Raw genomic sequence first — 13,288 nt, 5'->3', positions numbered from 1 at the left:
GGGGGGCCCCCTGCCAATATCCTTTGGTGAGGTCCAAGGTGCTGATGTATCGAGCCTTGCCCAGCCGGTCCAAGAGCTCATCCACCCACGGCATGGGATATCCGTCGAAGGCGGAGACTTGATTCAGCTTCCTGAAGTAGTTACAGAACCGGAGGGTGTTGTCCGGCTTTGGAACCATCACTATTGGGCTGGCCCAGGGGCTAAGGGAGAGCTCGATGATTCCCAGTTGGAGCATCTTCTTTACCTCCTCCTCTATAGCCGGCTGGCGAGCTTCTGGTATCCGGTAGGGCCGCTGCCGGACTACAACTCCTGGTGGTGTGCGGACCTCATGCTCGATGACTGTGGTTCTACCCGGGGTCTAACTGAACACATACTTAAACTGACTGACCAGGACCTCGAGTTCTGTCTTCTGGGTCGCCGACAGCTGCGGATTTACGTCCACTACTGGAGGGATGGTGTGGGCAAGCGCGGTGAGTTGCTCGGGCCGGGGAACCCACTTCTTGAGCAAGTTAATGTGGTAAATTTGCTCCATTTGTCGGCGGCCGGGTTGCCGCACACGGTAAAACAAACATTAATTTCGCCTGGAGCCCCATTTCAACTCTCCCTGTGTGCCTCTTTTCCTGGCTTTTATGGCCGGCGGGAACGAGCTCCAGGTGCGCCACTCATCACGCACAGGTGTTGTGATTGTATGATCAGTGTGTAAGCGGCATTTCCATTTAACATCAATGACTCGGACAATAGCAACTAAATTAGGCTGCTGTCCCTTTAAAACCGAATTCACAGCTGCAATGGATGCAATGTACTGATACACAATCTCCTTACTGTTTACATTCACTTAAGACGTAATCAACTGTGTTTAAGTGAATACTTGTCAAAACCAGAGGTGTAAAGTATTGGAGTAAATGTAATTAGTTACTGTACTTGAGTATCGTTTCGGGTACTTTGTAGTTATACTGAGTATCAAAGATATTAGCAACTTTTACTCTCTACTTCACTACATTTTTGAATGAGTATCTGTACTCTTTACTCCACTACATTTGAAATGAGTGTTGCAGTTACACACTACATTTTGCATGGACCTAGCTTTTTCTGCAGCAGTTTATTTCTGCTACAAAATACGTGATACTGCCTGCTACAGGTCACTGAAAGTACTGCATCTTGTGCGTTTTGCACCTTACTCACCCAAACTTTTCAACAAGGCTACTTTTAAGTGAATGCAAGTATTTGTGAATCAGAGGTGTTTTATGAGATGAGGACATGACTGCAGCCGGCAATGAGGCCCAAACCAGCACATCCACTGAAAGAAGGCTTCTACTTTTTAATTTTACTTAACGTTATTTTATTGATCCATTATTCTGAAGATACCTTTTTGAAAGATTATTTTTTGTTTTGTAAGTTTGAGGTGTTCAGTTTTATGTTGGTTTTAGAAAATAAACGTGATTGCTCTCCTCACAAATCAATGTTTGTAGTCCGTTTGTTCATTGGTTCCCCTTGATTAGTCTCCCCAGGTGTGTCTTATCTTGTTAAGCTTGTTAGCCCCTGTGTGTTTATATAGCCCTAGTGTTTCTTTAGTTCCTTGTGAGTTGTTGAATGTAATGGTTGTCTGTTTGCCAGTCATGCTGTTCTTTGTTCCCGTCGGTTTTTGCCTTATTGTTTGTTGTAGTTTTTACATGAAATACCAGCACATAGATCCTTGCCTCTGCCTGCTTTCCGCAGCTTCTCCACAACATTACAGTTTTTCACTGGCATGTCTCTTTGACTAGTGCATCTTTGAACCTATATTTAGTATAAGTAAAATACTTAAGTACTGTTAAAATCAGATACTCTAAGACTTTTACTCAAGTTGTTTTGGAATTGGTGACTTGTAACGTGTAGTGGAGTAATTTTCACTGTAAGGTATCTGTACTTTTACTCAAGTATGGGTTTTAGGTACTCTTTACACCTCTGGTTTTTCCTTATTAGGGAGTTTTTGTTGTGTTTGTGTTTTTGTTGTTATTCTTGTTTATAAAATCCCATTATCTCCTTGCAGTCCTTGCCCCATCCCTCAAAACAACACGTGACATGGACATGTTACATTTTTATTCATTCTAAATGAAACATTTCTAAATTATTATTATTGATAATGCATGTTTCTCTTGTCCCTGTAAATTTCAGATACTTTACTTTGTTTGATGACATGTACTGTACATTGAGATATGATATGCATTGCTTATTTCACATTTACAATGGTGAATTTGTGTTTTATATTGTCCCATTAAAATTCACTGATTACAATAATGCAGTAAGGAACTATGCTATTTTACTTACACAACATACAAGACAAGTCTTACAAATTCATTTAAACTATTTCTGAGCTATTCTTCTGACAAACATTAATTTTACAGTTTTACATGGCTAGTCATTTGTTGTGTTTGCTGTGTTCAGGGTATGAAATATTTGGTTGTATCCTCCATGTCAGCTTGGTGTTACTCGGCAGTCCCAGTTTGCTCAGCTTTTGCTGCAACTGAAGACAAACAGAGGCATCAAACATGTTTTAAAGTGTAATTCAAGCATTTGCATTACTTTAACATAGGCTAGATATTATAAAATGTAAAGACACATATAGAATAACATGATTACCCTTGTTGAAAAACCACTGTGTATTACTTGACACTGACCTGTTGTAAAATGGTGCTGACGTTAAAGTTCAGTGGTGACTGCATATTTATTCTCAGTATTTGAATCTTCTTTGCTACAGGGATTGAAATATTCAAATCAGTAATTTGCAAAAGTAAATTGTCTATGTCCTAACCCTCTATGAGACACCGTCATTTATAAATGATGCTAAGAAAATTGTAATAAATACAATATTAATGTTCACCCAACAAAATTTAATTTACTGACATTATATGACATCCCCTTCAACCAGTAAAATGTAAATTTATTCAAATGTGTTTTTTTTTTTGGTATGAAGTGGTAAAGGAGACATTAGCACACATTAGGTCACATGCTCGCAAGGCTCCAGAGTGAGCTCATTTTAGACTAGAAAATACATATAAATTCAAGTTATAAAAAATATATTTGTACATCCAAATGTGTTTTCTAAAAGTTTTTTTTTTTTTTTTTTTTGAGATTGTTAATGCACTTTTATAAAAACAACCCAGAGACCAAACAATCTGAGCGTCATGCATAACTGACAAAGTCCTATTACGGGATACATATTTTGTGTAGCTGACACTATTGACCAGCATTGGAGGGCAGTATAATAGCCTTTAAGCATGTGTTTCACATCAAATATAGCAGCACACGAAGAATCTGAATGTTCATAAAGATTTTTTATGTTTTTTGAAAGAGTACGGCCTTTTCACTTCATTTTGAACCTCAGTTCAAAATACCCCACAGATCATTTATTATACACCCTAAAAAATGCTGGGTTAAAAAGGGACAAACCCAGCTTTTGGGTTGTTTTGACCCAGCTATTGAGTTGTTTTGACCCAGCGGTTAGGTTGTTTTGAGTCAAGGGTTTTTCAATGAATCTTTGCAAATCGCCTTTTCTAATAATGTGCTAGTTAGCAAGTTTCGCGGCTAAGTGTGGCTAAAGTTTACAGTATGCTCGTCACCCCACAGAAGAGAGGGGCGGGGTGAGCAGAGCTCATTAGCATTTAAAGCGACATGCAACAGAACGGGTTGCTGTAAACAGAGCTGATTTTGACAAGGTAAAAACTGTGTTTTTTACACTACCATTGAGAAATTTTAACCAAAGTATGTTATAGACCCTAAAGAATCATATCAACTTGTGGAAAATGGGCATCCGATGACCCCTTTAAGTTTCAGACAATTTGCCAAAAATAATTTACCCTAATGGGTCAAAGTCAGTTCTAAATGATGGAACCCTAAAAAAAGGTCAAAGGTCATATGCAGAATAAACATTTTGGAAAAATTTGACTCCTAAATATGTGTAAAATATAAAATCAATTTTTTCAAGCTGTGAATTCACAATTAGTCCCATAGAGGGCTAAGATCATGCACACATCAGCAAACAGAGGTTTTCTTACCAGTGCCACAGACATATCTGTGTTTAAATGAGCATGATATATCATTCCATTGTGCATTCAACACAGACAGGTGTGCACAAAATTCAATTCCATTGAAATTGTTGGGTTCAGAGGATTTCCAAGCCCTAAACACGGAGCTACTCTGATCTGACCATTTCCAGTCGTCTCTGTATAAACCCATGTAAGCTCTATCCACGTTCTGGTCATTGAGCAGCAACTTTAGTTCTGTGTTCTCATCTTGGTTTTCTATTGTAGCCAAATCAGTGTGATACAGTCTGCAGTAGTATAAAGCATCACTCCAACTTTTCTTCTCTTGGATTAAGACTGTTGTATTCGTTGTGGCTGTGGGCATATAGTTAATTTAGACATTCTATTTGTTTAATTATTTTTAAATATATTAGTCAAGTTAGAAAAGCACATTCAATTACCATTGTAACACAAGAAAAAAAAGGGATTTTCACATGGCACATCAGCCCAATCTTCTCTTTGAGTGAAAACAGCACAAGCCTCTTTTGATTGAGAGCTGTCTGGTTCGTTTGGTGCCCAGTTGGTGTATGCCATGTTTTTTTCACCATTGGACCATCTCCAGCTGTAGCGATCATCATACAATCCTATCCAAACACCGCCAGTGTAACCTCCGCTCCTCAGAGTTTGAACGACTTGGTCGTGTTCTTCCTTGTTGTCAAATGTTGCTAAATCATAGTAGTATTTTCTGCAGTAATTTTGAGCTTCAGTCCAGTTCTTAAACTCATTGATGATGTAATAACGATGAGAAGAGCACCACGGAAGACATGCAAATCCTTGAAAAACATACATTGAAACTTGTGTTGTTCTAATCAATGTAATGCAATGCAAGGAAGTGTTGTTTAATATTCTTTTTTAAACTTAAATGGGAAACAAATGAACAAACATTTTTTATACTTACCTACTAACAGTGATGTGAGAATCATCCTGTGTACAAACTCCTTTTTTATTATTATTAGACACATTAGATGGATTGTGAATAATATATTTAATTTTAAAACACAAAACAACATAAAACAGGTCTTATTAAAAATAATAATGGCAATAATGAAAACATATGCCAGGCAAAAGTAATAATAATAATATTACTTGACAATGTTGTTGCTTCTGCTAGTGTGATGCTTTAAAAGCCACATTGTTAGACTTGCAAATGTTTCTTCTTTTTTCCCCCTAGAACCAACCACAGTCCTTGACTCTGCCTTAAAGATCCTCCCCTTCTAATTTGTTTTAGCTTTATTTGCACAAATATATATATGCAGGAAGAGGAAACAAAAACCTAGAAGGACTTATTTAAAGCCTCCACAAACAATAATGAAAACAGAAAAGAAGATTTCCAAGCTAACTTGAACCCTTTTAGACCAGAATATACCCCCCAACCCCACCAGTCCAGAGTGGAATTGTACACTGCATTTTGAGATATCAAATGAATGTAGCCATAAAAATCTTTGTATTTGGTCATGTGGTCTCAATGTGGCAGCCACTGTAAAAAAGTACTGATCCCAACCTTGGCCTTGCCAACATTATGAAGATATCATTGCATTTTGAAAGCTTTTTAAAAATAATTTTTAATGATCCACTGATCCATTCTTCTCACTTAATGGCACAGATGTAATAATAAGTGATATTGTCTTATATGGACCACACTGTTAATAGGTTCTAGTATCATGTGTCTGGATGGCAATATGCATAAGGAAATCATATGCAAATGAGATTGTGTAATAAAAAGTTGTTGTTTGATGCTTCAGGTGTCTAAATTAAACAGTTCTCATACTGATGGCAGCAGCTAGTTCACTTGGAAATCATGTTGATTTAGTCCTCTTCCTCTTCTCGTTTACTTCATCTTCTTCGGCTGCATCCGAAAATTGAATAATGCAGGCACATTCCAAGGTTGGAAGGCATCATGGCACACGTTAAATTCTGTGACAGTTAACATAAAAAATAAAGATGGCGTCTGAGAGTTGGTGGTCAGTTTGTGTGGGAATTAATATTCTGACAAACGTTTTCGACTTTTCGAAATTACTATTGCAGTAAATATTCGCTTAGTTAACGGTTTAATGATCTACAGCAAACTCTTCAGCAATAAAAAAGAAGAAATGTTCGTTTATCTTAAGTCATTTTTGCTTATTAGTATGGTTGAACTGGATTATCAAAGGTCAGCAGCAAAGATATTAGTTAATAAAATGGGATTAGATACATTTGTGTTTTAATTCATTTCGATGAATACTAAATCTGTTTTTTGTGAGTGGGATGAATTAATGCACATTCACATTTAGTCTAGAACTACATCATGTTCACACAGCCATCACAACGCCTCTGTACTCCCGATTTCTCCCAATATGAGGACAGGAGACTTGTCAGTCAATGAATGGGAAAACAAAGTAACTCAGATATTTTCTTGTAAATTAAAAAGTAATGCGTTACTTTACTAGGTACTTGAAAAAAGTAATCTGATTATGTAACTCACGTTACTTGTAATGCGTTACCCCCAGCACTGCAAAGTCAGCTGCCTAAGTTTTCGGATGCAGTCTTCATCTTTTCTTTTCTTTTTCAAACCAGTTCTTAAATCAGTTTAAAGGTGCATTGCCGCCACCTACTGGACTAGAGTCATTTTAGTAACAACCCTCGGCAACCATTTAATAGCCATGCAGCTCCTGCTGCATCTACAGTACATTTAATCTAATACATACGTCTGCAAACATGGGATTTCTGTGAATTGCTTGCATGCCATTTAGATTCAGGGGATTGGAAGCTGTCAATGAACTATGGTAAAAAAAACAAAAAGCTATGAAAACTAAAAATGTACATCAAAATACATGGACATCAAATTTTGGATTAGTATAATCACAAACTTTGTTTGAAACCAAAAAATGTATGAAATTATAATCATATTAATATATGTTACATGTTCAAAGATTTGGAAATGTTTATTTAAAGATATTGGAGATTGCCCTTTTATACAAATGTATATGATTCTGTGCATTGAGGATGTCCATTTGCAATCACGTGTTTGACCAGCAGATGTCCTCGGTGTGTCAAAGTTCGCAAATAGATCATTTTGAATAAAAAAAAAGCTTTAATTATCCAATTGTTAAATTAGCATCCTACTGTTACTATCCCTTGGAATTAGCTCACATGAGCCAGTTTACACTGTCGCAGTCCATACACTTCTACTAATCAACCAATATGCCCATTTTGAGATTATTGGCCAATAAGAAGTAATGCTTTAGCCTACTTTAATGGCACTCCTGCACTGCTATTGTAACGGAGCCGACAAGACGTGCAGATCCATTTGCAAAGCTTTAATAGAAGACAGAGACGTGGTCATAAAACAGGTGTAACAGGGTTAAAAAGAACATTCCATTTAAACAGTTTATATGTGAATTCCATAAAATAAGGCATTTTGTTGTATTAATTTGTGTTTGAAGTCTTCCCTCCTGTGGCCGATAATGGTACTGCAAATGTAGTATTTTGTCCCTCTTCTCTTTCCATACCACAGCAGATTTGAGTTACTGTTGCGGGTATGCACGATTTTTCATGCTCTGTCTCATTAACGTATTAACTGTGAAGATAATATGTTTTTTTTCAGTGAATGTTTTCGATGCAATTGATCGCATTTATGTATTTGAACATGTTTATAATACATTTGACACTTTAACACTGTTGTTGAAGTAGTTATACATGTATTGAATTTCCTCCTGCGTCACATGAGTAGGAACAAGCTCATTTTATGTGGTCATTGTGTCTGTCTTAAGCCTTCGGATAGTTAATTGCATTATGAGTTGAGAGTGTAATTTCTATTTTTCTAGTTTTTCCATGTATATCTGCAGTATTGTCTTCAGCCAATGTGATTTATTCTAATCTTTTCCCAAAAAGGTATGTTGCTTTCTTGTTTATTTCGTTATAAATGTTAACTGATCGTATTTAGCAAATTGTTTCTTGTTATTAATTATAATTTTCCACATTGTATTATGAGTTCAGCTGTAAAGAGCAGATTTGAGTGTCACTGCTGCGTTTTTCCATGTATATCTGCAGTACTGTCTTCAGCCAATGTGATTTATTCTACTTTTTGCCCAAAAAGATAAACCAAAGCTGAAGAAACCCCATGTGTGAGTGTGTTCTTCCCCATCCGTTACACAGGCATGGGTCAGACAATGGCAAACAGGTATATAGAGGGCAAGACAAAAGAGTATCCAAAGGAAGGCGTGAGTCAGTCGACGGTGAACGTAATCCTGAGGGCGAGGCAAACGGGGAATCCGCAAGACGAGCTAGAGTCCAGGCGAGGTGCAAACACAGTCTGAAACAGCAAGGCAAAGGGTAATTCCAAAACAGGCTATAAACTTCAGGGCAGACAGAGATCAGACAAAACGAGATAACAGGCAAGGATCAAGACACGGGTGAACAGACTAAGAACAAGGCAGTACTAGATTAAGGAATTTAGAATGGCTTCGTAAAGTAGCTATCACACGATAAGCACTAAAACAATACTCGGCAGTTTGAAAGGGATCTGAGCGGGGGTAATATAGTGAGTGTGTGATTGGTTACAGCTGAGTTCAATCAGTGCGAGAGTCAATGTAATGGAAGGGTGACCTCTGGTGGCGATCGAACGGAAGTCCATGGACAGGATTCGTGACATAGTGGGGTGGAAACAGGTGAATTAACGTCAGGTTCATTGAGGGAAACGGGACTGGCTGATAATTCAGACACAGGTTCTTGAATAGATTCTGGATAGACTGACAGTTCATGATCAGACTCATTGACAGAAACTGGCAAAACATCAGTTTTCAAAATCAGACTCAATAGCAGCATTTAGATGGACAGACAGTTCACAATCAGTCACCAAGGCTGCTTCAGAACACAGCGAGAGTTCATAGATGGCCTCCTCGGTCGGTTCAGAGTAGGATAAAAGTTCATAAATGGCCTCCGTAGCCTTGACAGGACGGGCAGGGTGCTGACGGCTGGGAGGACGAGTTGAACGTTAAGAAAGCCTTGGTAAAGCGATAAGAAACGAGGGCTCGTCCGTAATTGCGTCAACGTGACCCGGAACGAATGGCGTCGTTGGCGTGGGGAGATACTTTGGATGGCGAAAATGATCAAAACATGGATTTTCAGGAAGTAAGATACAATAAAAGGGAAAAAAGAGTAGCATGGGTGATAGATCTGATTGTGAGCAAACAATTAATAAAGTAAGACATACGAGAATTGAAGCTGAGAAAGAGGTTGAAGAAAGAGAAATCAAAGTGATAATTACTTTTGCTGAGCAGTCAGAACAACAAACTCATCCTGTTAAACTGTCAAAAGCAATTGAGAAAGAGATAGGGATAGTGAAAGCTGTATCTTGTCTTAGCAATGGAAGAATAATGATTAAGAGCAAGGATGAAAACCAGAAGCATAAAATTCTGAAAATGAAAACACTGGCAGGAGGAAGGATAGCATGCACAGAAATAGGCAATAAAGTTCGAGGGGTTATTTCAGGAGTATCTCTCAATGTAAATATGGATGATATTTAAGGAAGTCTGAGTGGAGGAACAGTGATCTCTGCTAGAAGATTGCAGATGACAATAAAAGATGTGAAAGCATGAGCATAATGATTCAGTTTGAAGGAAGTACTCTGCCGATAAGAGTGAAGCTAGGATTTGTAAGCTTCTTGGTACGAGAGTTCATACCTCCACCTTTGAGATGTTTCAAATGCCAATGAATGGGACATACTGCAAATCTTTGTAAAGGGAAAATGCGTTGTGCAAAATGCGGGGGAGAACATGAATATGACAAGTGTGAGGAGGGTGTAGAGATTAAATGCTGTAATTGTGGGGAAGGACATAGCGCAGCATATGCAGGATGCCCTGTACAACAAAAAGCTTGTGAAGTACAAAAAATAAAAACGGTGCAAAATTTTACGTATGCAGAAGCTACACGTAAGGTAAAAGCCAAAGGTATAGTTGAAACAAAGAGAACTAATGTGCCAGGAATCAGGACGGAATCCTATACCCAGAAAGGAGTAAATCCTGAGAGGAATGAATCAGATCTACATATTATGATGAATAAAATTGACTTTGTGGCATTCATTTGTGCGGTGGTAAATGGCACTTCACAAGTGGAAAGGAAATCGGACAAGTTAAAGATTATTGTAGAATGTGCTAACAAATTTCTCAAGTTAACAGGAGTTACAGCAGAGGAGGTCCATGGGATTTTGAAAGCAAAGGAAGGAACTGCTGCTTTGGATACGACTCAGAGTAATAATACATAGTTGTGTAATGTCTTTCCTACTACTACATTGGAATGCCAGGAGCTTAATAGCAAACGGGCAAGAGCTTAAAAACATATCACAGAAATGGAAAAGGCACCAGACATCATGTGAGACATGGTTAAATAGCTCCTTGGATTTTAAGATCAATGGATATGTAGTAGAGAGGAAAGATAGAGAAACTGGAAGAGGTGGAGGGTGTGCAACATTTATTAAAGAAGGCATAGCATATAAGAGAATATACAAAAGTAATAATGTAGAATGTGTAAGTATAGAAGTAATGGGAATACATGAAGAAATTAGAATTACAAATTTTTATAATCCATGCAAAGAAATAAGTAATACTGTATAAGAAGAAGTAATGGGTGATACACACAGTAAAATTATTATATGTGGGGATTTTAATGCACATAATGGTTTATGGGGTAGTAAAAATACAGACAATAATGGGATAGTTATAGAAGAATTTATAGAAGAGCACTTGCTTGTATGTTTGAATGATGGGAAACCAACAAGAATGGATATAATTAAAGGTGGCATGTCATGTTTAGATCTCACAATAACATCAGCTGCCTTAGCCGGTAAGTGTACTTGGAGTGTACATGAAGATAATTTGGGCAGTGATCATTGGCCTGTAGTTTGTGAGATTCAGAGTGCAGTCCAAAGGCAAAACTTTAATCAGTGTGCAAGATGGGGATTTAAGCAGGCAAAATGGAAGGAATTTTATGTGTTGTGTGAAGAAAATTTCAAAAATATGAAGTTGGAAGGGAATATTGAGGAGAGATATAATAAGGTAGTAGGAGAAATCATTTCTGCAGCAAATCAATCTATACCGTGAATAAGAGTTAATGGAAAGAAAAGTGTACCATGGTGGTCTGCATTCCGGATTTTAAAAAGGTTAATAACTCAAGATACAGTTGTAGAATATCAGAAGAAAAGGGCAGCTGCAAGAAGGGTAATTAAAAGTGCAAAGAGAAAGGCTTGGCAGGAATTCTGTAACACAATTGGGAGAGAGACTGGAATGCATGTGGTATGGAGAATGATTAGGAAAATGAATGGTATTAATAATTATAAACAGATCCCTGTAATTGAAGAGGAAGGGAAAATAGCTAGAACGAATAAAGAAAAGACAGTCTTAGCCAAAACTTTTGCTAAAGTTCATAGTGTTGAAAACTTGAATGATAAGTTCTTAAAAAGAAGACAAGAGTTAAGTAAAATACATGAGAATGTTCGTATGGAAAAACAAGGAGTTGATAGTAATATGGATGAGGATTTTAATTCTTTTGAGTTAAAAATAGCCATATACAATTCAAAGAATACAACGCCAGGGAGAGACATGATCAGTTACAGTATGTTAAGAAATTTACCAGAAGTAGCCGTTAAAGCATTAATGGATTTATATAATCATATATGGAATGAAGGCACCTTACCCAAAGATTGGAAAAGTGCAATAGTGATACCAGTAGTGAAACCAGGTAAAGATGCATCAAAATCTAATAGTTATAGGCCAATTGCTCTTACATCTACATTATGCAAGGTAATGGAGAAAATGATAGTAAGAAGGTTGAATTATTTTTTTGAAAAAAAAAAGAAATATTATCATCAGCTCAGAGTGGTTTCAGGAAGAAGAGATCTACAATGGATGCTCTGATATTATTTGAAAATGATGTTAAAAAAGCTTTAATAATGAAAGAATTTCTTGTTGCTGTTTTCTTTGACATTGAAAAGGCATATGACACTTTATGGAGGGAGGGACTGTTAATTAAGTTAAATAAAATCGGAATAGGGGGAGAATGTATAATTGGATATTAGATTTTTTGTTTGAGCGTACATTCCAGGTAAGAATAGGGGACGAAATGTCAGCATCGTATGATATCCTGAATGGGACTCCACAAGGAAGTGTAATCAGTCCAATTTTATTTAATGTAATGATTAATGATATATTTGAAAGAGTTAAACCAAGCATTGGGAAGGCATTATATGCAGATGACGGTGCAGTGTGGAGAAGAGGTAGGAATTTAGGAAATGTAGTTAGTGGCGTGCTGTGATGTTTTTTTTTAAAGGAATACAAGAATCAATAAATGAAGTTGAAAGGTGGTCAGTAGATTGGGGATTGAAGTTTTCAGTATCAAAGACTCAATATATGTTTTTTACAAAGAAAAAGAAAAAGGAACAAATTACCCTTACACTGTTCTCAGTGGCGTGCTGTGATGTTTTTTTTAAAGGAATACAAGAATAAAATATAGCTGCAAGCAGCGATTACCGGGGTTCAAGCAGTTAAGGCAATTAAGCACGTAAGGAAAAAGATTTTGTTAACATGGCTGTAACCCCTTAAATCTATGATTAAAAATAGCATTTTGGGCAAAAGCAGGTAATTTACCAAAGAAATATGATGATTTTTAACAGTTATGACTGTTATAGCGCCACCTAGGGTCAGATCTCCATGAAACTTTGCATGCTTGTTAAGTGTCTTCTGTCACATGTTTTCATCAAGTTTCGTAAAGTTTGGAGTTTTCGTTTAGGTTTTATAGGCATTTGGGTATTTTTGGCCACGCCCCTTCTCTAAACGACACCGTTAAAAAGATTGAGCTCATACATATGTGTACCGAGTTTGGTGAAGATATCTCATTCCGTTCAAGAGTTATAGCTAAAATAACATTTGGCTAACGTTAGCATAGACGCTTTTTGGGGAACGGTTTCGCGCAACAATCGAAATTTCAACTTTTTTTTGATAATTATTGATATTCAATGTCCACCGAATATTTTTGCAGTGGTTTGGTTCCGATCAGGCGAAAAACCTAGGACTAGTTCGCAAAAGTAAGTTTGGGATATAGGTCAATTTTACGGAAAAACCGTGCGTCCTAGAGAAAATCTGAGTGGCTCCACTGCATGATCAGTTTTAGGGGAGAAGAATAATATTAAAAAAAAATAAAAAATCCTAACAATTACAATAGGGTTTCAGCACTGCGTGCTTGAACCCCTAATAAAT

Source organism: Sinocyclocheilus grahami, unplaced genomic scaffold, assembly GCF_001515645.1.
Source record: "Sinocyclocheilus grahami isolate Dianchi unplaced genomic scaffold, SAMN03320097.WGS_v1.1 scaffold240.1, whole genome shotgun sequence".
Classification (NCBI taxonomy): Eukaryota; Metazoa; Chordata; class Actinopteri; order Cypriniformes; family Cyprinidae; genus Sinocyclocheilus; species Sinocyclocheilus grahami.
The sequence above is the reverse complement of the archived record's forward strand: the minus strand, read 5'-3'. Positions refer to the sequence as shown.